This window comes from Vidua macroura, chromosome 2, assembly GCF_024509145.1.
Source record: "Vidua macroura isolate BioBank_ID:100142 chromosome 2, ASM2450914v1, whole genome shotgun sequence".
Lineage (NCBI taxonomy): Eukaryota > Metazoa > Chordata > Aves > Passeriformes > Viduidae > Vidua > Vidua macroura.
Genome location: NC_071572.1, coordinates 66023696 through 66048175, shown reverse-complemented (window position 1 = coordinate 66048175; position 24480 = coordinate 66023696).

Here is a 24480-nt window from a genome sequence, read left to right as displayed (position 1 = left end):
TAGTTAATTTTTCATACAGAAATTTAACTTTCCCACTAAAGTTCACTATCCACTGTCGACAGTATCCAAAAAGTCTTAACAACTGCCGTATCTGTCTCTTATTTTGTGGGGCTTGTAATGAGAGTATACCTTGGACCCTTTCAGCATCTAATTTCTTAGTTCCTTTGGTTAACATATGTCCCAAGTATTTTACTTCTTCCTCTACAAACTGTAGCTTAGACTTTGAAACCTTAAGTCCCTTCAAACTCAGGAAGTTTAGTAGCTTTATGCTTTCCTTACTTACTATCTCCTCCTCCTTGCCTGCGATTAATAAATCATCTACATATTGTACCAAAGCTGTTCCTTCACCTAAGGAATAATCTGCCAATATTTGTTCTAATGCTTGTCCAAATAAATTAGGGGATTCTGTAAACCCCTGAGGGAGGACAGTCCATCTCAATTGTTGCTTTCGATGGGTATCCGGGTCTTCCCATTCAAAGGCAAAATAATCTCTGGAGGCTTCTTTAAGAGGGCAGGCCCAGAAGGCGTCTTTTAAGTCTATTACACTGTACCATTTATTTTCAGGGCCTAATTGACTTAAAAGTGTATATGGGTTAGCTACTACGGGAAATCTTTCAACAGTTCTTTTATTAATTTCTCTTAAGTCATGAACTAGCCTATAACTACCATTTGGTTTCTTTACGGGTAAGATGGGTGTGTTAAAAGGAGACATACATGGTTCAAGGAGACCTTGTTTTAAGAGTCTCTCGATTTCGGGTTTTAACCCTTGCCTCCCTTCTTTAGACAGAGGGTATTGTTTTATTCTCACGGGTATTTCAGGGTCCCGGATGGTTACTTCAAAGGTTCAATATTCAATCTTCCTACAGTATGGGGGGTGTACCACACTTCCGGATTGATTTCAGCTTACGGTCCTTAGGGGACACAGTTTTACACTCAATTTCTCTTCTATTACTTCCACTCCTATTCCTAATTCAATCATCAAGTCCCGTCTGAGTAGATTATAATCCGCCTCGGGAACTAATAAAAAGGATCCCACCCCCAATTTAGAATCAGTCTCTAAAAGAACATCTTTTATCACAGGTACTCCAAAAGGCTCCCCTTTTGCCCCAATTACCTGTACTGTGTTAGATGAAATTTTACACCCCCGGGGAAGGGGTCTGCACGGTTGATCTTTCCGCCCCTGAGTCCACAAAGAACTCGTATTCTTGCTGCTGGGGACCTATTTTTGGCTTTACCAGGGGCTCCGTTTTTTCTCTTGTCCCCAGCAGATAGAGTCCCTGACACCCCTAGTCTTCCTGAAACTGTTTTTCATCAGCCATCCTTTGTTGGCATTCTCGCCTAATGTGACCCCTCCTCCCACAGTAAAAGCAGGCAATTTCTCTCTCTTCTTTCCTCTTACCAATCTCATCACTCCGCTTTGGAATTCGCTTATTTCCCCGCACGGCTGCCCCTTTCTGTAAAGGGGGGGCAGTTTTCTACCCTTCTCGAACTGCCACTACCATCATCCTAACTTGCTTTTTATGAGTTTCATCTTCCCTCCTTACATAAACTTTCTGCGCCTCTCGCAATAATTCATCCAATCCTCTTCCTTGCTAATCCTCTAATTTTTCTAACTTCTTCCAAATGTCCACCCATGAGTTCGCTACAAACTGTGTTTTTAGCAGGGCCTCCCCTACTGGGGTATCAGGGTCTACTCCAGAGTATAACTGAAAGATTTTTCTCAGTCTTTCTAACCATTCTGTGGGGTCTTCATCCTTTTTTTGCTGTTCTCGAAAAGCCCTGTGAATATTCTGTCCTCGAGGGACAGATCTTCTTATTCCATGTATTATAATATTCTGCAAATCTACCATATGGGCTCTGTGTTGCGGATCCTGGTTGTTCTAGTCAGGGCGTTGCATAGGCCACTTGGTGTCTGCAAGGAACGCTTGTTGCTGTTCATCATCCCATATTCTCATCCCTACATCTCTAATCATCCTCCTTTCCTCTGAGGTAAATAATATACCTAAAATAGATTGTATCTCATCCCAAGTATAAACGTTCGGACCCAGAAATTGGTCTAATCTTTCGGCAACTCCAAGGGGGTCCTCTAAGAGGTGTCCCATTTCCTTTTTGAACTCTCTCACATCTCCCGAGTTCAAGGGTACAGATACATATTTAACTCTTAAGATTTGAGTGGGTTGCCCCAGTTGCCCTGCATTAGGGTTAGGGACCATCCCCATTCTTGCTTCTCAGAGTAGGAACAATCCCAATTCCTCCCGCCTTTTCCTAGTCTGGCTTCTAGTTACCCGCTGGTTATTTCCCTGGAGCGCAGCGTTCAACCCATCCCCCTCCGAGTCATCTTTTGCCGAGTCATTTTGTGCCGGGGCAGAGGAGTCAGGATGTTGTGGTGAATGTGGAGGCAGGGGTGGGTAAAGATTCTGGGGAGGAGAATGGGGGGGAGGGGTTGGTGGTAGAGGAGGTGATGGAGGGGGAGGAGGTATGTAGGGTGGAGGGGTGGAATCAGGTAGGTCTGTATCCTCTTTCACTCTTTTCTTTTTCTCCCTAGTACTAAGTGCAAACAACTTAGTGTGAGTTTCCCCCATTATCCAGAGGGAGGCGTACTCGCTCTCCTCTAAGTTAAAGGGCTCTTTAGAATTCACGTAAATATTTAAAGCCTGACATATCCAATCCTCAAATGAGCCGAACACTGGCCAGTACAAATGGTCTCCTCTTATTTGTTTCCCTCCCCACACCTCTATGCAGTAGTGCACCATTTTCACCTTGTCCTTTCCTTTCCTGGTGGGGAAGGCATCCCGACTTTTAATCATTAGTCCTAATGGGCTATCTGGAGGAATTTGGGGAAGCTTTACAGGGTTTCTCCCACCCATGGGACCAGAGGGCTTGCTTTTCCTCTGTCCCATCTTCCGGAGTGCCTTCACACACACATCTCTACGCTTCCCTCAATTCGTGGCCCAGCCCGTTGCTGGGTGTGGGAAATGCACTACTATGAGATCCACACTCACGTCGTCTCACAGAGACGTCTCACTCATTACACTCCGGGATCCCAACCCCAACCGAGCAGGCCCCGCTCCCTCTGAACGGGGCAACCTCAGTAGCCCCGAAGGACCACTGAAAGGTACTTACACAGTCCTGTGTCTTCGCCCGGGACTTCGTGCACAAAGATTAAGGGGTTGCCGCCTATTCTTTGCTTGCCACCAAATTTGGGTTCGTCGGTAAGGGTCCCAGGAGGAGGACTCCTGAGCGGGGCTCACTGCCAAGGCAGCGAGGGTGCCTCACCGGGAGGAGCTTCCAAGGATAGCCCTTATCCAAGTCACGGCACCAGATTGTTATAAATAGAGGCGAATAATTTGTTCAGCCTTTCGAGGGTCAATAAGAAATTTATTGATTACAGCAAGCGATGGCAAGCAAACAGCGCTGGGTGTAGCCGTGGAGTCCCTGCTCCGCGAACGGCTCATACCGTTTCCCCCTTCCCAGAGTCTTTTTATACTCTCTTCCTTCCATGTCCGCTGTATCTCTGGATGTACTCTGCGCTTACACCCTCTGTTGCTAGGGGGTCTTCTTCTACTCTCTGGTGGTCGTTGGAGGAAGGCTCCTCCCTTCTTCCTCGATGAAAGTCCATGACCCTGTAATGGTCTTTTCCATATAGGGTTATATGTTATATGCAGCTAAGCTCAAATCCTGTTACCAAAGGCTTCCCCTTTGGCTTCCTGTTATTTACACAAGACTTTCCCCTTTTTGTCGTAATGAAAAAAGAGTCTTTTCTAACTTACCACAATGGCTCCGCTTCAATACGGTGCAATTGCCTGAATGGGACAAATGAAACAGCAGAGCAGCGGGCTTCTGTGCGCACTGAAGGCAATTGCAAGCATGCAGCAGCTGCTCCTTGCCAAGCACAGGCAGCTGCCTATGTTCTTCTTTCTTGACAAACTCACTGCTGCCCTTCTTTTCGGCAGCTGCCATCGTGTTCTCTGCATCTGGGAGCCTCAGGGGACGAGCAAGATTCTCCAAGGAGGGATGCGTCAGGACTACGTAAAAACCCAGGCAAGTTGTCCTGGAACACCTTCCATCCGCATGCCAAGAGTGAATTCAGCAGGCAGGAGAGTGGCAGCCACTGTCCTCCAGCAGTCTGCCAGATTCGCACACAAGCCTGCTTCTTTGCGCCTTCGTTCTTCGCCTCTTGCAAGCTACCGCGATCTCTGGCTGCCGGAGGTGGAGAAGCGGCTACTTGGCGCACAGAAGACTGGAACGGCAGCGGTGCCTTCCGCAGCGCCGCTTCTGCCGAAAGACGCCGGCAACCGGCGCTTCCCTTTGGCCAGCTCCGGAGCGCCGTCTTCTGCCTCTCTAGTCGTCTACATCTTAGCGAAAAATTTCTCCGCTGCATTTCGCAAGGAGAAAGCCTACCAGCACTGCTCACGTTCGCCGATCTTGCCCAGAAATGGGATTTGCTGCGCATGTCAAGGACACGGCACTTTCCTGGGCAAGCTGCAAAGTGCTGGCAGATGGCCGTGCTCTCTGCCCGCTCCTGCCCAGCTCTGGGTAGTAGCGGGCACATTCCAGCCTGGCGAAGGCAAAAAACCTCGAGAGCTTTCACGCAGCTTTAGGAGAGCTGAGATGCTGAAAAGCAGCAAAGCTGAACAGCCGGGCTCAGCTTCAATAGGGTGCAATTGCCTGAATGGGGAAAACGAAGCAGCAGAGCAGCGGGCTTCTGTGCGCACTGAAGGCAATTGCAAGCATGCAGCAGCTGCTCCTTGCCAAGCACAGGCAGCTGCCTATGTTCTTCTTTCTTGACAAACTCACTGCTGCCCTTCTTTTCAGCAGCTGCCATCGAGTTCTCTGCATCTGGGAGCCACAGGGTACGAGCAGGATTTTCCCAGGAGGGATGCGTCAGGACTACGTCAAAACCCAGGCAAGTTGTCCTGGAACACCTTCCATCCGCATGCCAAGAGTGAATTCAGCAGGCAGGAGAGTGGCAGCCAGCGTCCTCCAGCAGTCTGCCAGCTTCAAACACAAGCCGGCTTCTTGGCGGCTTCCTTCTTCGCCTCTTGCAAGCTACCGCGATCTCTGGCTGCCGGAGGTGGAGAAGCGGCTACTTCGCGCACAGAAGACTGGAACGGCAGCGGTGCCTTCCGCAGCGCCGCTTCTGCCGAAAGACGCCGGCAACCGGCGCTTCCCTTCGGCCAGCTCCGGAGCGCCGTCTTCTGCCTCTCTAGTCGTCTACATCTTAGCGAAAAACTTCTCCGCTGCATTTCGCAAGGAGAAAGCCTACCAGCACTGCTCACGTTCGCCGATCTTGCCCAGAAATGGGATTTGCTGCTCATGTCAAGGACACTGCACTTTCCTGGGCAAGCTGCAAAGTGCTGGCAGATGGCCGTGCTCTCTGCCCGCTCCTGCCCAGCTCTGGGTAGTAGCGGGCACATTCCAGCCTGGCAAAGGCAAAAAACCTCGAGAGCTTTCACGCAGCTTTAGGAGAGCTGAGATGCTGAAAAGCAGCAAAGCTGAACAGCCGGGCTCAGCTTCAATAGGGTGCAATTGCCTGAATGGGGAAAACGAAGCAGCAGAGCAGCGGGCTTCTGTGCGCACTGAAGGCAATTGCAAGCATGCAGCAGCTGCTCCTTGCCAAGCACAGGCAGCTGCCTATGTTCTTCTTTCTTGACAAACTCACTACTGCCCTTTTCAGCAGCTGCCATCGTGTTCTCTGCATCTGGGAGCCTCAGGGGACGAGCGGGATTTTCCCAGGAGGGATGCGTCAGGACTACGTCAAAACCCAGGCAAGTTGTCCTGGAACGCCTTCCATCCGCATGCCAAGAGTGAATTCAGCAGGCAGGAGAGTGGCAGCCAGCGTCCTCCAGCAGTCTGCCAGCTTCGAACACAAGCCGGCTTCTTGGCGGCTTCCTTCTTCGCCTCTTGCAAGCTACCGCGATCTCTGGCTGCCGGAGGCGGAGAAGCGGCTACTTCGCGCACAGAAGACTGGAACGGCAGCGGTGCCTTCCGGAGCGCCGCTTCTGCCGAAAGACGCCGGCAACCGGCGCTTCCCTTCAGCCAGCTCCGGAGCGCTGTCTTCCGCCTCTCTAGTCGTCTACATCTTAGCGAAAAACTTCTCCGCTGCATTTCGCAAGGAGAAAGCCTACCAGCACTGCTCACGTTCGCCGATCTTGCCCAGAAATGGGATTTGCTGCTCATGTCAAGGACACTGCACTTTCCTGGGCAAGCTGCAAAGTGCTGGCAGATGGCCGTGCTCTCTGCCCGCTCCTGCCCAGCTCTGGGTAGTAGCGGGCACATTCCAGCCTGGCGAAGGCAAAAAACCTCGAGAGCTTTCACGCAGCTTTAGGAGAGCTGAGATGCTGAAAAGCAGCAAAGCTGAACAGCCGGGCTCAGCTTCAATAGGGTGCAATTGCCTGAATGGGGAAAACGAAGCAGCAGAGCAGCGGGCTTCTGTGCGCACTGAAGGCAATTGCAAGCATGCAGCAGCTGCTCCTTGCCAAGCACAGGCAGCTGCCTATGTTCTTCTTTCTTGACAAACTCACTGCTGCCCTTCTTTTCAGCAGTTGCCATCGTGTTCTCTGCATCTGGGAGCCTCAGGGGACGAGCGGGATTTTCCCAGGAGGGATTCGTCAGGACTACGTAAACACCCAGGCAAGTTGTCCTGGAACGCCTTCCATCCGCATGCCAAGAGTGAATTCAGCAGGCAGGAGAGTGGCAGCCAGCGTCCTCCAGCAGTCTGCCAGCTTCGAACACAAGCCGGCTTCTTGGCGGCTTCCTTCTTCGCCTCTTGCAAGCTACCGCGATCTCTGGCTGCCGGAGGCGGAGAAGCGGCTACTTCGCGCACAGAAGACTGGAACGGCAGCGGTGCCTTCCGCAGCGCCGCTTTTGCCGAAAGACGCCGGCAACCGGCGCTTCCCTTCGGCCAGCTCCGGAGCGCCGTCTTCTGCCTCTCTAGTCGTCTACATCTTAGCGAAAAACTTCTCCGCTGCATTTCGCAAGGAGAAAGCCTACCAGCACTGCTCACATTCGCCGATCTTGCCCAGAAATGGGATTTGCTGCTCATGTCAAGGACACTGCACTTTCCTGGGCAAGCTGCAAAGTGCTGGCAGATGGCCGTGCTCTCTGCCCGCTCCTGCCCAGCTCTGGGTAGTAGCGGGCACATTCCAGCCTGGCGAAGGCAAAAAACCTCGAGAGCTTTCACGCAGCTTTAGGAGAGCTGAGATGCTGAAAAGCAGCAAAGCTGAACAGCCGGGCTCAGCTTCAGTACGGTGCAATTGCCTGAATGGGGAAAACGAAGCAGCAGAGCAGCGGGCTTCTGTGCGCACTGAAGGCAATTGCAAGCATGCAGCAGCTGCTCCTTGCCAAGCACAGGCAGCTGCCTATGTTCTTCTTTCTTGACAAACTCACTGCTGCCCTTCTTTTCAGCAGTTGTCATCGTGTTCTCTGCATCTGGGAGCCTCAGGGGACGAGCGGGATTTTCCCAGGAGGGATTCGTCAGGACTACGTAAACACCCAGGCAAGTTGTCCTGGAACGCCTTCCATCCGCATGCCAAGAGTGAATTCAGCAGGCAGGAGAGTGGCAGCCAGCGTCCTCCAGCAGTCTGCCAGCTTCGAACACAAGCCGGCTTCTTGGCGGCTTCCTTCTTCGCCTCTTGCAAGCTACCGCGATCTCTGGCTGCCGGAGGCGGAGAAGCGGCTACTTCGCGCACAGAAAACTGGAACGGCAGCGGTGCCTTCCGGAGCGCCGCTTCTGCCGAAAGACGCAGGCAACCGGCGCTTCCCTTCGGCCAGCTCCGGAGCGCCGTCTTCTGCCTCTCTAGTCGTCTACATCTTAGCGAAAAACTTCTCCGCTGCATTTCGCAAGGAGAAAGCCTACCAGCACTGCTCACGTTCGCCGATCTTGCCCAGAAATGGGATTTGCTGCTCATGTCAAGGACACTGCACTTTCCTGGGCAAGCTGCAAAGTGCTGGCAGATGGCCGTGCTCTCTGCCGGCTCCTGCCCAGCTCTGGGTAGTAGCGGGCACATTCCAGCCTGGCGAAGGCAAAAAACCTCGAGAGCTTTCACGCAGCTTTAGGAGAGCTGAGATGCTGAAAAGCAGCAAAGCTGAACAGCCGGGCTCAGCTTCAATAGGGTGCAATTGCCTGAATGGGGAAAACGAAGCAGCAGAGCAGCGGGCTTCTGTGCGCACTGAAGGCAATTGCAAGCATGCAGCAGCTGCTCCTTGCCAAGCACAGGCAGCTGCCTATGTTCTTCTTTCTTGACAAACTCACTGCTGCCCTTCTTTTCAGCAGTTGCCATCGTGTTCTCTGCATCTGGGAGCCTCAGGGGACGAGCGGGATTTTCCCAGGAGGGATTCGTCAGGACTACGTAAACACCCAGGCAAGTTGTCCTGGAACGCCTTCCATCCGCATGCCAAGAGTGAATTCAGCAGGCAGGAGAGTGGCAGCCAGCGTCCTCCAGCAGTCTGCCAGCTTCGAACACAAGCCGGCTTCTTGGCGGCTTCCTTCTTCGCCTCTTGCAAGCTACCGCGATCTCTGGCTGCCGGAGGCAGAGAAGCGGCTACTTGGCGCACAGAAGACTGGAACGGCAGCGGTGCCTTCCGCAGCGCCGCTTCTGCCGAAAGACGCCGGCAACCGGCGCTTCCCTTCGGCCAGCTCCGGAGCGCCGTGTTCTGCCTCTCTAGTCGTCTACATCTTAGCGAAAAACTTCTCCACTGCATTTCGCAAGGAGAAAGCCTACCAGCACTGCTCACGTTCGCCGATCTTGCCCAGAAATGGGATTTGCTGCTCATGTCAAGGACACTGCACTTTCCTGGGCAAGCTGCAAAGTGCTGGCAGATGGCCGTGCTCTCTGCCCGCTCCTGCCCAGCTCTGGGTAGTAGCGGGCACATTCCAGCCTGGCGAAGGCAAAAAACCTCGAGAGCTTTCACGCAGCTTTAGGAGAGCTGAGATGCTGAAAAGCAGCAAAGCTGAACAGCCGGGCTCAGCTTCAATAGGGTGCAATTGCCTGAATGGGGAAAACGAAGCAGCAGAGCAGCGGGCTTCTGTGCGCACTGAAGGCAATTGCAAGCATGCAGCAGCTGCTCCTTGCCAAGCACAGGCAGCTGCCTATGTTCTTCTTTCTTGACAAACTCACTGCTGCCCTTCTTTTCAGCAGCTGCCATCGTGTTCTCTGCATCTGGGAGCCTCAGGGGACGAGCGGGATTTTCCCAGGAGGGATGCGTCAGGACTACGTAAACACCCAGGCAAGTTGTCCTGGAACGCCTTCCATCCGCATGCCAAGAGTGAATTCAGCAGGCAGGAGAGTGGCAGCCAGCGTCCTCCAGCAGTCTGCCAGCTTCGAACACAAGCCGGCTTCTTGGCGGCTTCGTTCTTCGCCTCTTGCAAGCTACTGCGATCTCTGGCTGCCGGAGGCGGAGAAGCGGCTACTTCGCGCACAGAAGACTGGAACGGCAGCGGTGCCTTCCGCAGCGCCGCTTTTGCCGAAAGACGCCGGCAACCGGCGCTTCCCTTCGGCCAGCTCCGGAGCGCCGTCTTCTGCCTCTCTAGTCGTCTACATCTTAGCGAAAAACTTCTCCGCTGCATTTCGCAAGGAGAAAGCCTACCAGCACTGCTCACGTTCGCCGATCTTGCCCAGAAATGGGATTTGCTGCTCATGTCAAGGACACTGCACTTTCCTGGGCAAGCTGCAAAGTGCTGGCAGATGGCCGTGCTCTCTGCCCGCTCCTGCCCAGCTCTGGGTAGTAGCGGGCACATTCCAGCCTGGCGAAGGCAAAAAACCTCGAGAGCTTTCACGCAGCTTTAGGAGAGCTGAGATGCTGAAAAGCAGCAAAGCTGAACAGCCGGGCTCAGCTTCAATAGGGTGCAATTGCCTGAATGGGGAAAACAAAGCAGCAGAGCAGCGGGCTTCTGTGCGCACTGAAGGCAATTGCAAGCATGCAGCAGCTGCTCCTTGCCAAGCACAGGCAGCTGCCTATGTTCTTCTTTCTTGACAAACTCACTGCTGCCCTTCTTTTCAGCAGTTGCCATCGTGTTCTCTGCATCTGGGAGCCTCAGGGGACAAGCGGGATTTTCCCAGGAGGGATTCGTCAGGACTACGTAAACACCCAGGCAAGTTGTCCTGGAACGCCTTCCATCCGCATGCCAAGAGTGAATTCAGCAGGCAGGAGAGTGGCAGCCAGCGTCCTCCAGCAGTCTGCCAGCTTCGAACACAAGCCGGCTTCTTGGCGGCTTCCTTCTTCGCCTCTTGCAAGCTACCGCGATCTCTGGCTGCCGGAGGCGGAGAAGCGGCTACTTCGCGCACAGAAGACTGGAACGGCAGCGGTGCCTTCCGCAGCGCCGCTTTTGCCGAAAGACGCCGGCAACCGGCGCTTCCCTTCGGCCAGCTCCGGAGCGCCGTCTTCTGCCTCTCTAGTCGTCTACATCTTAGCGAAAAACTTCTCCGCTGCATTTCGCAAGGAGAAAGCCTACCAGCACTGCTCACGTTCGCCGATCTTGCCCAGAAATGGGATTTGCTGCTCATGTCAAGGACACTGCACTTTCCTGGGCAAGCTGCAAAGTGCTGGCAGATGGCCGTGCTCTCTGCCCGCTCCTGCCCAGCTCTGGGTAGTAGCGGGCACATTCCAGCCTGGCGAAGGCAAAAAACCTCGAGAGCTTTCACGCAGCTTTAGGAGAGCTGAGATGCTGAAAAGCAGCAAAGCTGAACAGCCGGGCTCAGCTTCAATAGGGTGCAATTGCCTGAATGGGGAAAACGAAGCAGCAGAGCAGCGGGCTTCTGTGCGCACTGAAGGCAATTGCAAGCATGCAGCAGCTGCTCCTTGCCAAGCACAGGCAGCTGCCTATGTTCTTCTTTCTTGACAAACTCACTGCTGCCCTTCTTTTCAGCAGTTGCCATCGTGTTCTCTGCATCTGGGAGCCTCAGGGGACGAGCGGGATTTTCCCAGGAGGGATTCGTCAGGACTACGTAAACACCCAGGCAAGTTGTCCTGGAATGCCTTCCATCCGCATGCCAAGAGTGAATTCAGCAGGCAGGAGAGTGGCAGCCAGCGTCCTCCAGCAGTCTGCCAGCTTCGAACACAAGCCGGCTTCTTGGCGGCTTCGTTCTTCGCCTCTTGCAAGCTACCGCAATCTCTGGCTGCCGGAGGCGGAGAAGCGGCTACTTCGCGCACAGAAGACTGGAACGGCAGCGGTGCCTTCCGCAGCGCCGCTTTTGCCGAAAGACGCCGGCAACCGGCGCTTCCCTTCGGCCAGCTCCGGAGCGCCGTCTTCTGCCTCTCTAGTCGTCTACATCTTAGCGAAAAACTTCTCCGCTGCATTTCGCAAGGAGAAAGCCTACCAGCACTGCTCACGTTCGCCGATCTTGCCCAGAAATGGGATTTGCTGCTCATGTCAAGGACACTGCACTTTCCTGGGCAAGCTGCAAAGTGCTGGCAGATGGCCGTGCTCTCTGCCCGCTCCTGCCCAGCTCTGGGTAGTAGCGGGCACATTCCAGCCTGGCGAAGGCAAAAAACCTCGAGAGCTTTCACGCAGCTTTAGGAGAGCTGAGATGCTGAAAAGCAGCAAAGCTGAACAGCCGGGCTCAGCTTCAGTACGGTGCAATTGCCTGAATGGGGAAAACGAAGCAGCAGAGCAGCGGGCTTCTGTGCGCACTGAAGGCAATTGCAAGCATGCAGCAGCTGCTCCTTGCCAAGCACAGGCAGCTGCCTATGTTCTTCTTTCTTGACAAACTCACTGCTGCCCTTCTTTTCAGCAGCTGCCATCGTGTTCTCTGCATCTGGGAGCCTCAGGGGACGAGCGGGATTTTCCCAGGAGGGATGCGTCAGGACTATGTAAACACCCAGGCAAGTTGTCCTGGAACGCCTTCCATCCGCATGCCAAGAGGGAATTCAGCAGGCAGGAGAGTGGCAGCCAGCGTCCTCCAGCAGTCTGCCAGCTTCGAACACAAGCCGGCTTCTTGGCGGCTTCCTTCTTCGCCTCTTGCAAGCTACCGCGATCTCTGGCTGCCGGAGGCGGAGAAGCGGCTACTTCGCGCACAGAAGACTGGAACGGCAGCGGTGCCTTCCGCAGCGCCGCTTCTGCCGAAAGACGCCGGCAACCGGCGCTTCCCTTCGGCCAGCTCCGGAGCGCCGTCTTCTGCCTCTCTAGTCGTCTACATCTTAGCGAAAAACTTCTCCGCTGCATTTCGCAAGGAGAAAGCCTACCAGCACTGCTCACATTCGCCGATCTTGCCCAGAAATGGGATTTGCTGCTCATGTCAAGGACACTGCACTTTCCTGGGCAAGCTGCAAAGTGCTGGCAGATGGCCGTGCTCTCTGCCCGCTCCTGCCCAGCTCTGGGTAGTAGCGGGCACATTCCAGCCTGGCGAAGGCAAAAAACCTCGAGAGCTTTCACGCAGCTTTAGGAGAGCTGAGATGCTGAAAAGCAGCAAAGCTGAACAGCCGGGCTCAGCTTCAGTACGGTGCAATTGCCTGAATGGGGAAAACGAAGCAGCAGAGCAGCGGGCTTCTGTGCGCACTGAAGGCAATTGCAAGCATGCAGCAGCTGCTCCTTGCCAAGCACAGGCAGCTGCCTATGTTCTTCTTTCTTGACAAACTCACTGCTGCCCTTCTTTTCAGCAGCTGCCATTGTGTTCTCTGCATCTGGGAGCCTCAGTGGACGAGCGGGATTTTCCCAGGAGGGATGCGTCAGCGCTACGTAAACACCCAGGCAAGTTGTCCTGGAACGCCTTCCATCCGCATGCCAAGAGGGAATTCAGCAGGCAGGAGAGTGGCAGCCAGCGTCCTCCAGCAGTCTGCCAGCTTCGAACGCAAGCCGGCTTCTTGGCGGCTTCCTTCTTCGCCTCTTGCAAGCTACCGCGATCTCTGGCTGCCGGAGGCGGAGAAGCGGCTACTTCGCGCACAGAAGACTGGAACGGCAGCGGTGCCTTCGGGAGCGCCGCTTTTGCCGAAAGACGTCGGCAACCGGCGCTTCCCTTCGGCCAGCTCCGGAGCGCCGTCTTCTGCCTCTCTAGTCGTCTACATCTTAGCGAAAAACTTCTCCGCTGCATTTCGCAAGGAGAAAGCCTACCAGCACTGCTCACGTTCGCCGATCTTGCCCAGAAATGGGATTTGCTGCTCATGTCAAGGACACTGCACTTTCCTGGGCAAGCTGCAAAGTGCTGGCAGATGGCCGTGCTCTCTGCCCGCTCCTGCCCAGCTCTGGGTAGTAGCGGGCACATTCCAGCCTGGCGAAGGCAAAAAACCTCGAGAGCTTTCACGCAGCTTTAGGAGAGCTGAGATGCTGAAAAGCAGCAAAGCTGAACAGCCGGGCTCAGCTTCAATAGGGTGCAATTGCCTGAATGGGGAAAACGAAGCAGCAGAGCAGCGGGCTTCTGTGCGCACTGAAGGCAATTGCAAGCATGCAGCAGCTGCTCCTTGCCAAGCACAGGCAGCTGCCTATGTTCTTCTTTCTTGACAAACTCACTGCTGCCCTTCTTTTCAGCAGCTGCCATCGTGTTCTCTGCATCTGGGAGCCTCAGGGGACGAGCGGGATTTTCCCAGGAGGGATGCGTCAGCGCTACGTAAACACCCAGGCAAGTTGTCCTGGAACGCCTTCCATCCGCATGCCAAGAGGGAATTCAGCAGGCAGGAGAGTGGCAGCCAGCGTCCTCCAGCAGTCTGCCAGCTTCGAACACAAGCCGGCTTCTTGGCGGCTTCCTTCTTCGCCTCTTGCAAGCTACCGCGATCTCTGGCTGCCGGAGGCGGAGAAGCGGCTACTTCGCGCACAGAAGACTGGAACGGCAGCGGTGCCTTCGGGAGCGCCGCTTTTGCCGAAAGACGCCGGCAACCGGCGCTTCCCTTCGGCCAGCTCCGGAGCGCCGTCTTCTGCCTCTCTAGTCGTCTACATCTTAGCGAAAAACTTCTCCGCTGCATTTCGCAAGGAGAAAGCCTACCAGCACTGCTCACGTTCGCCGATCTTGCCCAGAAATGGGATTTGCTGCTCATGTCAAGGACACTGCACTTTCCTGGGCAAGCTGCAAAGTGCTGGCAGATGGCCGTGCTCTCTGCCCGCTCCTGCCCAGCTCTGGGTAGTAGCGGGCACATTCCAGCCTGGCGAAGGCAAAAAACCTCGAGAGCTTTCACGCAGCTTTAGGAGAGCTGAGATGCTGAAAAGCAGCAAAGCTGAACAGCCGGGCTCAGCTTCAATAGGGTGCAATTGCCTGAATGGGGAAAATGAAGCAGCAGAGCAGCGGGCTTCTGTGCGCACTGAAGGCAATTGCAAGCATGCAGCAGCTGCTCCTTGCCAAGCACAGGCAGCTGCCTATGTTCTTCTTTCTTGACAAACTCACTGCTGCCCTTCTTTTCAGCAGCTGCCATCGTGTTCTCTGCATCTGGGAGCCTCAGGGGACGAGCAGGATTTTCCCAGGAGGGATGCGTCAGGACTACGTCAAAACCCAGGCAAGTTGTCCTGGAACACCTTCCATCCGCATGCCAAGAGTGAATTCAGCAGGCAGGAGAGTGGCAGCCAGCGTCCTCCAGCAGTCTGCCAGCTTCGAACACAAGCCGGCTTCTTGGCGGCTTCGTTCTTCGCCTCTTGCAAGCTACCGCGATCTCTGGCTGCCGGAGGCGGAGAAGCGGCTACTTCGCGCACAGAAGACTGGAACGGCAGCGGTGCCTTCCGCAGCGCCGCTTTTGCCGAAAGACGCCGGCAACCGGCGCTTCCCTTCGGCCAGCTCCGGAGCGCCGTCTTCTGCCTCTCTAGTCGTCTACATCTTAGCGAAAAACTTCTCCGCTGCATTTCGCAAGGAGAAAGCCTACCAGCACTGCTCACGTTCGCCGATCTTGCCCAGAAATGGGATTTGCTGCTCATGTCAAGGACACTGCACTTTCCTGGGCAAGCTGCAAAGTGCTGGCAGATGGCCGTGCTCTCTGCCCGCTCCTGCCCAGCTCTGGGTAGTAGCGGGCACATTCCAGCCTGGCGAAGGCAAAAAACCTCGAGAGCTTTCACGCAGCTTTAGGAGAGCTGAGATGCTGAAAAGCAGCAAAGCTGAACAGCCGGGCTCAGCTTCAATAGGGTGCAATTGCCTGAATGGGGAAAACAAAGCAGCAGAGCAGCGGGCTTCTGTGCGCACTGAAGGCAATTGCAAGCATGCAGCAGCTGCTCCTTGCCAAGCACAGGCAGCTGCCTATGTTCTTCTTTCTTGACAAACTCACTGCTGCCCTTCTTTTCAGCAGTTGCCATCGTGTTCTCTGCATCTGGGAGCCTCAGGGGACAAGCGGGATTTTCCCAGGAGGGATTCGTCAGGACTACGTAAACACCCAGGCAAGTTGTCCTGGAACGCCTTCCATCCGCATGCCAAGAGTGAATTCAGCAGGCAGGAGAGTGGCAGCCAGCGTCCTCCAGCAGTCTGCCAGCTTCGAACACAAGCCGGCTTCTTGGCGGCTTCGTTCTTCGCCTCTTGCAAGCTACCGCAATCTCTGGCTGCCGGAGGCGGAGAAGCGGCTACTTCGCGCACAGAAGACTGGAACGGCAGCGGTGCCTTCCGCAGCGCCGCTTTTGCCGAAAGACGCCGGCAACCGGCGCTTCCCTTCGGCCAGCTCCGGAGCGCCGTCTTCTGCCTCTCTAGTCGTCTACATCTTAGCGAAAAACTTCTCCGCTGCATTTCGCAAGGAGAAAGCCTACCAGCACTGCTCACGTTCGCCGATCTTGCCCAGAAATGGGATTTGCTGCTCATGTCAAGGACACTGCACTTTCCTGGGCAAGCTGCAAAGTGCTGGCAGATGGCCGTGCTCTCTGCCCGCTCCTGCCCAGCTCTGGGTAGTAGCGGGCACATTCCAGCCTGGCGAAGGCAAAAAACCTCGAGAGCTTTCACGCAGCTTTAGGAGAGCTGAGATGCTGAAAAGCAGCAAAGCTGAACAGCCGGGCTCAGCTTCAGTACGGTGCAATTGCCTGAATGGGGAAAACGAAGCAGCAGAGCAGCGGGCTTCTGTGCGCACTGAAGGCAATTGCAAGCATGCAGCAGCTGCTCCTTGCCAAGCACAGGCAGCCGCCTATGTTCTTCTTTCTTGACAAACTCACTGCTGCCCTTCTTTTCAGCAGTTGTCATCGTGTTCTCTGCATCTGGGAGCCTCAGGGGACGAGCGGGATTTTCCCAGGAGGGATTCGTCAGGACTACGTAAACACCCAGGCAAGTTGTCCTGGAACGCCTTCCATCCGCATGCCAAGAGTGAATTCAGCAGGCAGGAGAGTGGCAGCCAGCGTCCTCCAGCAGTCTGCCAGCTTCGAACACAAGCCGGCTTCTTGGCGGCTTCCTTCTTCGCCTCTTGCAAGCTACCGCGATCTCTGGCTGCCGGAGGCGGAGAAGCGGCTACTTCGCGCACAGAAAACTGGAACGGCAGCGGTGCCTTCCGCAGCGCCGCTTTTGCCGAAAGACGCCGGCAACCGGCGCTTCCCTTCGGCCAGCTCCGGAGCGCCGTCTTCTGCCTCTCTAGTCGTCTACATCTTAGCGAAAAACTTCTCCGCTGCATTTCGCAAGGAGAAAGCCTACCAGCACTGCTCACGTTCGCCGATCTTGCCCAGAAATGGGATTTGCTGCTCATGTCAAGGACACTGCACTTTCCTGGGCAAGCTGCAAAGTGCTGGCAGATGGCCGTGCTCTCTGCCCGCTCCTGCCCAGCTCTGGGTAGTAGCGGGCACATTCCAGCCTGGCGAAGGCAAAAAACCTCGAGAGCTTTCACGCAGCTTTAGGAGAGCTGAGATGCTGAAAAGCAGCAAAGCTGAACAGCCGGGCTCAGCTTCAATAGGGTGCAATTGCCTGAATGGGGAAAACAAAGCAGCAGAGCAGCGGGCTTCTGTGCGCACTGAAGGCAATTGCAAGCATGCAGCAGCTGCTCCTTGCCAAGCACAGGCAGCTGCCTATGTTCTTCTTTCTTGACAAACTCACTGCTGCCCTTCTTTTCAGCAGTTGCCATCGTGTTCTCTGCATCTGGGAGCCTCAGGGGACAAGCGGGATTTTCCCAGGAGGGATTCGTCAGGACTACGTAAACACCCAGGCAAGTTGTCCTGGAACGCCTTCCATCCGCATGCCAAGAGTGAATTCAGCAGGCAGGAGAGTGGCAGCCAGCGTCCTCCAGCAGTCTGCCAGCTTCGAACACAAGCCGGCTTCTTGGCGGCTTCCTTCTTCGCCTCTTGCAAGCTACCGCGATCTCTGGCTGCCGGAGGCGGAGAAGCGGCTACTTCGCGCACAGAAGACTGGAACGGCAGCGGTGCCTTCCGGAGCGCCGCTTTTGCCGAAAGACGCCGGCAACCGGCGCTTCCCTTCGGCCAGCTCCGGAGCGCCGTCTTCTGCCTCTCTAGTCGTCTACATCTTAGCGAAAAACTTCTCCGCTGCATTTCGCAAGGAGAAAGCCTACCAGCACTGCTCACGTTCGCCGATCTTGCCCAGAAATGGGATTTGCTGCTCATGTCAAGGACACTGCACTTTCCTGGGCAAGCTGCAAAGTGCTGGCAGATGGCCGTGCTCTCTGCCCGCTCCTGCCCAGCTCTGGGTAGTAGCGGGCACATTCCAGCCTGGCGAAGGCAAAAAACCTCGAGAGCTTTCACGCAGCTTTAGGAGAGCTGAGATGCTGAAAAGCAGCAAAGCTGAACAGCCGGGCTCAGCTTCAATAGGGTGCAATTGCCTGAATGGGGAAAACGAAGCAGCAGAGCAGCGGGCTTCTGTGCGCACTGAAGGCAATTGCAAGCATGCAGCAGCTGCTCCTTGCCAAGCACAGGCAGCTGCCTATGTTCTTCTTTCTTGACAAACTCACTGCTGCCCTTCTTTTCAGCAGTTGCCATCGTGTTCTCTGCATCTGGGAGCCTCAGGGGACGAGCGGGATTTTCCCAGGAGGGATTCGTCAGGACTACGTAAACACCCAGGCAAGTTGTCCTGGAACGCCTTCCATCCGCATGCCAAGAGTGAATTCAGCAGGCAGGAGAGTGGCAGCCAGCGTCCTCCAGCAGTCTGCCAGCTTCGAACACAAGCCGGCTTCTTGGCGGCTTCGTTCTTCGCCTCTTGCAAGCTACCGCAATCTCTGGCTGCCGGAGGCGGAGAAGCGGCTACTTCGCGCACAGAAGACTGGAACGGCAGCGGTGCCTTCCGCAGCGCCGCTTTTGCCGAAAGACGCCGGCAACCGGCGCTTCCCTTCGGCCAGCTCCGGAGCGCCGTCTTCTGCCTCTCTAGTCGTCTACATCTTAGCGAAAAACTTCTCCGCTGCATTTCGCAAGGAGAAAGCCTACCAGCACTGCTCACGTTCGCCGATCTTGCCCAGAAATGGGATTTGCTGCTCATGTCAAGGACACTGCACTTTCCTGGGCAAGCTGCAAAGTGCTGGCAGATGGCCGTGCTCTCTGCCCGCTCCTGCCCAGCTCTGGGTAGTAGCGGGCACATTCCAGCCTGGCGAAGGCAAAAAACCTCGAGAGCTTTCACGCAGCTTTAGGAGAGCTGAGATGCTGAAAAGCAGCAAAGCTGAACAGCCGGGCTCAGCTTCAGTACGGTGCAATTGCCTGAATGGGGAAAACGAAGCAGCAGAGCAGCGGGCTTCTGTGCGCACTGAAGGCAATTGCAAGCATGCAGCAGCTGCTCCTTGCCAAGCACAGGCAGCCGCCTATGTTCTTCTTTCTTGACAAACTCACTGCTGCCCTTCTTTTCAGCAGTTGTCATCGTGTTCTCTGCATCTGGGAGCCTCAGGGGACGAGCGGGATTTTCCCAGGAGGGATTCGTCAGGACTACGTAAACACCCAGGCAAGTTGTCCTGGAACGCCTTCCATCCGCATGCCAAGAGTGAATTCAGCAGGCAGGAGAGTGGCAGCCAGCGTCCTCCAGCAGTCTGCCAGCTTCGAACACAAGCCGGCTTCTTGGCGGCTTCCTTCTTCGCCTCTTGCAAGCTACCGCGATCTCTGGCTGCCGGAGGCGGAGAAGCGGCTACTTCGCGCACAGAAAACTGGAACGGCAGCGGTGCCTTCCGCAGCGCCGCTTTTGCCGAAAGACGCCGGCAACCGGCGCTTCCCTTCGGCCAGCTCCGGAGCGCCGTCTTCTGCCTCTCTAGTCGTCTACATCTTAGCGAAAAACTTCTCCGCTGCATTTCGCAAGGAGAAAGCCTACCAGCACTGCTCACGTTCGCCGATCTTGCCCAGAAATGGGATTTGCTGCTCATGTCAAGGACACTGCACTTTCCTGGGCAAGCTGCAAAGTGCTGGCAGATGGCCGTGCTCTCTGCCCGCTCCTGCCCAGCTCTGGGTAGTAGCGGGCACATTCCAGCCTGGCGAAGGCAAAAAACCTCGAGAGCTTTCACGCAGCTTTAGGAGAGCTGAGATGCTGAAAAGCAGCAAAGCTGAACAGCCGGGCTCAGCTTCAATAGGGTGCAATTGCCTGAATGGGGAAAACAAAGCAGCAGAGCAGCGGGCTTCTGTGCGCACTGAAGGCAATTGCAAGCATGCAGCAGCTGCTCCTTGCCAAGCACAGGCAGCTGCCTATGTTCTTCTTTCTTGACAAACTCACTGCTGCCCTTCTTTTCAGCAGTTGCCATCGTGTTCTCTGCATCTGGGAGCCTCAGGGGACAAGCGGGATTTTCCCAGGAGGGATTCGTCAGGACTACGTAAACACCCAGGCAAGTTGTCCTGGAACGCCTTCCATCCGCATGCCAAGAGTGAATTCAGCAGGCAGGAGAGTGGCAGCCAGCGTCCTCCAGCAGTCTGCCAGCTTCGAACACAAGCCGGCTTCTTGGCGACTTCGTTCTTCGCCTCTTGCAAGCTACCGCGATCTCTGGCTGCCGGAGGCGGAGAAGCGGCTACTTCGCGCACAGAAGACTGGAACGGCAGCGGTGCCTTCCGGAGCGCCGCTTTTGCCGAAAGACGCCGGCAACCGGCGCTTCCCTTCGGCCAGCTCCGGAGCGCCGTCTTCTGCCTCTCTAGTCGTCTACATCTTAGCGAAAAACTTCTCCGCTGCATTTCGCAAGGAGAAAGCCTACCAGCACTGCTCACGTTCGCCGATCTTGCCCAGAAATGGGATTTGCTGCTCATGTCAAGGACACTGCACTTTCCTGGGCAAGCTGCAAAGTGCTGGCAGATGGCCGTGCTCTCTGCCCGCTCCTGCCCAGCTCTGGGTAGTAGCGGGCACATTCCAGCCTGGCGAAGGCAAAAAACCTCGAGAGCTTTCACGCAGCTTTAGGAGAGCTGAGATGCTGAAAAGCAGCAAAGCTGAACAGCCGGGCTCAGCTTCAGTACGGTGCAATTGCCTGAATGGGGAAAACGAAGCAGCAGAGCAGCGGGCTTCTGTGCGCACTGAAGGCAATTGCAAGCATGCAGCAGCTGCTCCTTGCCAAGCACAGGCAGCCGCCTATGTTCTTCTTTCTTGACAAACTCACTGCTGCCCTTCTTTTCAGCAGTTGTCATCGTGTTCTCTGCATCTGGGAGCCTCAGGGGACGAGCGGGATTTTCCCAGGAGGGATTCGTCAGGACTACGTAAACACCCAGGCAAGTTGTCCTGGAACGCCTTCCATCCGCATGCCAAGAGTGAATTCAGCAGGCAGGAGAGTGGCAGCCAGCGTCCTCCAGCAGTCTGCCAGCTTCGAACACAAGCCGGCTTCTTGGCGGCTTCCTTCTTCGCCTCTTGCAAGCTACCGCGATCTCTGGCTGCCGGAGGCGGAGAAGCGGCTACTTCGCGCACAGAAAACTGGAACGGCAGCGGTGCCTTCCGCAGCGCCGCTTTTGCCGAAAGACGCCGGCAACCGGCGCTTCCCTTCGGCCAGCTCCGGAGCGCCGTCTTCTGCCTCTCTAGTCGTCTACATCTTAGCGAAAAACTTCTCCGCTGCATTTCGCAAGGAGAAAGCCTACCAGCACTGCTCACGTTCGCCGATCTTGCCCAGAAATGGGATTTGCTGCTCATGTCAAGGACACTGCACTTTCCTGGGCAAGCTGCAAAGTGCTGGCAGATGGCCGTGCTCTCTGCCGGCTCCTGCCCAGCTCTGGGTAGTAGCGGGCACATTCCAGCCTGGCGAAGGCAAAAAACCTCGAGAGCTTTCACGCAGCTTTAGGAGAGCTGAGATGCTGAAAAGCAGCAAAGCTGAACAGCCGGGCTCAGCTTCAGTACGGTGCAATTGCCTGAATGGGGAAAACAAAGCAGCAGAGCAGCGGGCTTCTGTGCGCACTGAAGGCAATTGCAAGCATGCAGCAGCTGCTCCTTGCCAAGCACAGGCAGCTGCCTATGTTCTTCTTTCTTGACAAACTCACTGCTGCCCTTCTTTTCAGCAGTTGCCATCGTGTTCTCTGCATCTGGGAGCCTCAGGGGACAAGCGGGATTTTCCCAGGAGGGATTCGTCAGGACTACATAAACACCCAGGCAAGTTGTCCTGGAACGCCTTCCATCCGCATGCCAAGAGTGAATTCAGCAGGCAGGAGAGTGGCAGCCAGCGTCCTCCAGCAGTCTGCCAGCTTCGAACACAAGCCGGCTTCTTGGCGGCTTCGTTCTTCGCCTCTTGCAAGCTACCGCGATCTCTGGCTGCCGGAGGCGGAGAAGCGGCTACTTCGCGCACAGAAGACTGGAACGGCAGCGGTGCCTTCCGGAGCGCCGCTTTTGCCGAAAGACGCCGGCAACCGGCGCTTCCCTTCGGCCAGCTCCGGAGCGCCGTCTTCTGCCTCTCTAGTCGTCTACATCTTAGCGAAAAACTTCTCCGCTGCATTTCGCAAGGAGAAAGCCTACCAGCACTGCTCACGTTCGCCGATCTTGCCCAGAAATGGGATTTGCTGCTCATGTCAAGGACACTGCACTTTCCTGGGCAAGCTGCAAAGTGCTGGCAGATGGCCGTGCTCTCTGCCCGCTCCTGCCCAGCTCTGGGTAGTAGCGGGCACATTCCAGCCTGGCGAAGGCAAAAAACCTCGAGAGCTTTCACGCAGCTTTAGGAGAGCTGAGATGCTGAAAAGCAGCAAAGCTGAACAGCCGGGCTCAGCTTCAATAGGGTGCAATTGCCTGAATGGGGAAAACGAAGCAGCAGAGCAGCGGGCTTCTGTGCGCACTGAAGGCAATTGCAAGCATGCAGCAGCTGCTCCTTGCCAAGCACAGGCAGCTGCCTATGTTCTTCTTTCTTGACAAACTCACTGCTGCCCTTCTTTTCAGCAGTTGCCATCGTGTTCTCTGCATCTGGGAGCCTCAGGGGACGAGCGGGATTTTCCCAGGAGGGATTCGTCAGGACTACGTAAACACCCAGGCAAGTTGTCCTGGAACGCCTTCCATCCGCATGCCAAGAGTGAATTCAGCAGGCAGGAGAGTGGCAGCCAGCGTCCTCCAGCAGTCTGCCAGCTTCGAACACAAGCCGGCTTCTTGGCGGCTTCCTTCTTCGCCTCTTGCAAGCTACCGCGATCTCTGGCTGCCGGAGGCGGAGAAGCGGCTACTTCGCGCACAGAAAACTGGAACGGCAGCGGTGCCTTCCGCAGCGCCGCTTTTGCCGAAAGACGCCGGCAACCGGCGCTTCCCTTCGGCCAGCTCCGGAGCGCCGTCTTCTGCCTCTCTAGTCGTCTACATCTTAGCGAAAAACTTCTCCGCTGCATTTCGCAAGGAGAAAGCCTACCAGCACTGCTCACGTTCGCCGATCTTGCCCAGAAATGGGATTTGCTGCTCATGTCAAGGACACTGCACTTTCCTGGGCAAGCTGCAAAGTGCTGGCAGATGGCCGTGCTCTCTGCCCGCTCCTGCCCAGCTCTGGGTAGTAGCGGGCACATTCCAGCCTGGCGAAGGCAAAAAACCTCGAGAGCTTTCACGCAGCTTTAGGAGAGCTGAGATGCTGAAAAGCAGCAAAGCTGAACAGCCGGGCTCAGCTTCAATAGGGTGCAATTGCCTGAATGGGGAAAACAAAGCAGCAGAGCAGCGGGCTTCTGTGCGCACTGAAGGCAATTGCAAGCATGCAGCAGCTGCTCCTTGCCAAGCACAGGCAGCTGCCTATGTTCTTCTTTCTTGACAAACTCACTGCTGCCCTTCTTTTCAGCAGTTGCCATCGTGTTCTCTGCATCTGGGAGCCTCAGGGGACAAGCGGGATTTTCCCAGGAGGGATTCGTCAGGACTACGTAAACACCCAGGCAAGTTGTCCTGGAACGCCTTCCATCCGCATGCCAAGAGTGAATTCAGCAGGCAGGAGAGTGGCAGCCAGCGTCCTCCAGCAGTCTGCCAGCTTCGAACACAAGCCGGCTTCTTGGCGGCTTCGTTCTTCGCCTCTTGCAAGCTACCGCGATCTCTGGCTGCCGGAGGCGGAGAAGCGGCTACTTCGCGCACAGAAGACTGGAACGGCAGCGGTGCCTTCCGGAGCGCCGCTTTTGCCGAAAGACGCCGGCAACCGGCGCTTCCCTTCGGCCAGCTCCGGAGCGCCGTCTTCTGCCTCTCTAGTCGTCTACATCTTAGCGAAAAACTTCTCCGCTGCATTTCGCAAGGAGAAAGCCTACCAGCACTGCTCACGTTCGCCGATCTTGCCCAGAAATGGGATTTGCTGCTCATGTCAAGGACACTGCACTTTCCTGGGCAAGCTGCAAAGTGCTGGCAGATGGCCGTGCTCTCTGCCCGCTCCTGCCCAGCTCTGGGTAGTAGCGGGCACATTCCAGCCTGGCGAAGGCAAAAAACCTCGAGAGCTTTCACGCAGCTTTAGGAGAGCTGAGATGCTGAAAAGCAGCAAAGCTGAACAGCCGGGCTCAGCTTCAATAGGGTGCAATTGCCTGAATGGGGAAAACGAAGCAGCAGAGCAGCGGGCTTCTGTGCGCACTGAAGGCAATTGCAAGCATGCAGCAGCTGCTCCTTGCCAAGCACAGGCAGCTGCCTATGTTCTTCTTTCTTGACAAACTCACTGCTGCCCTTCTTTTCAGCAGTTGCCATCGTGTTCTCTGCATCTGGGAGCCTCAGGGGACGAGCGGGATTTTCCCAGGAGGGATTCGTCAGGACTACGTAAACACCCAGGCAAGTTGTCCTGGAACGCCTTCCATCCGCATGCCAAGAGTGAATTCAGCAGGCAGGAGAGTGGCAGCCAGCGTCCTCCAGCAGTCTGCCAGCTTCGAACACAAGCCGGCTTCTTGGCGGCTTCGTTCTTCGCCTCTTGCAAGCTACCGCAATCTCTGGCTGCCGGAGGCGGAGAAGCGGCTACTTCGCGCACAGAAGACTGGAACGGCAGCGGTGCCTTCCGCAGCGCCGCTTTTGCCGAAAGACGCCGGCAACCGGCGCTTCCCTTCGGCCAGCTCCGGAGCGCCGTCTTCTGCCTCTCTAGTCGTCTACATCTTAGCGAAAAACTTCTCCGCTGCATTTCGCAAGGAGAAAGCCTACCAGCACTGCTCACGTTCGCCGATCTTGCCCAGAAATGGGATTTGCTGCTCATGTCAAGGACACTGCACTTTCCTGGGCAAGCTGCAAAGTGCTGGCAGATGGCCGTGCTCTCTGCCCGCTCCTGCCCAGCTCTGGGTAGTAGCGGGCACATTCCAGCCTGGCGAAGGCAAAAAACCTCGAGAGCTTT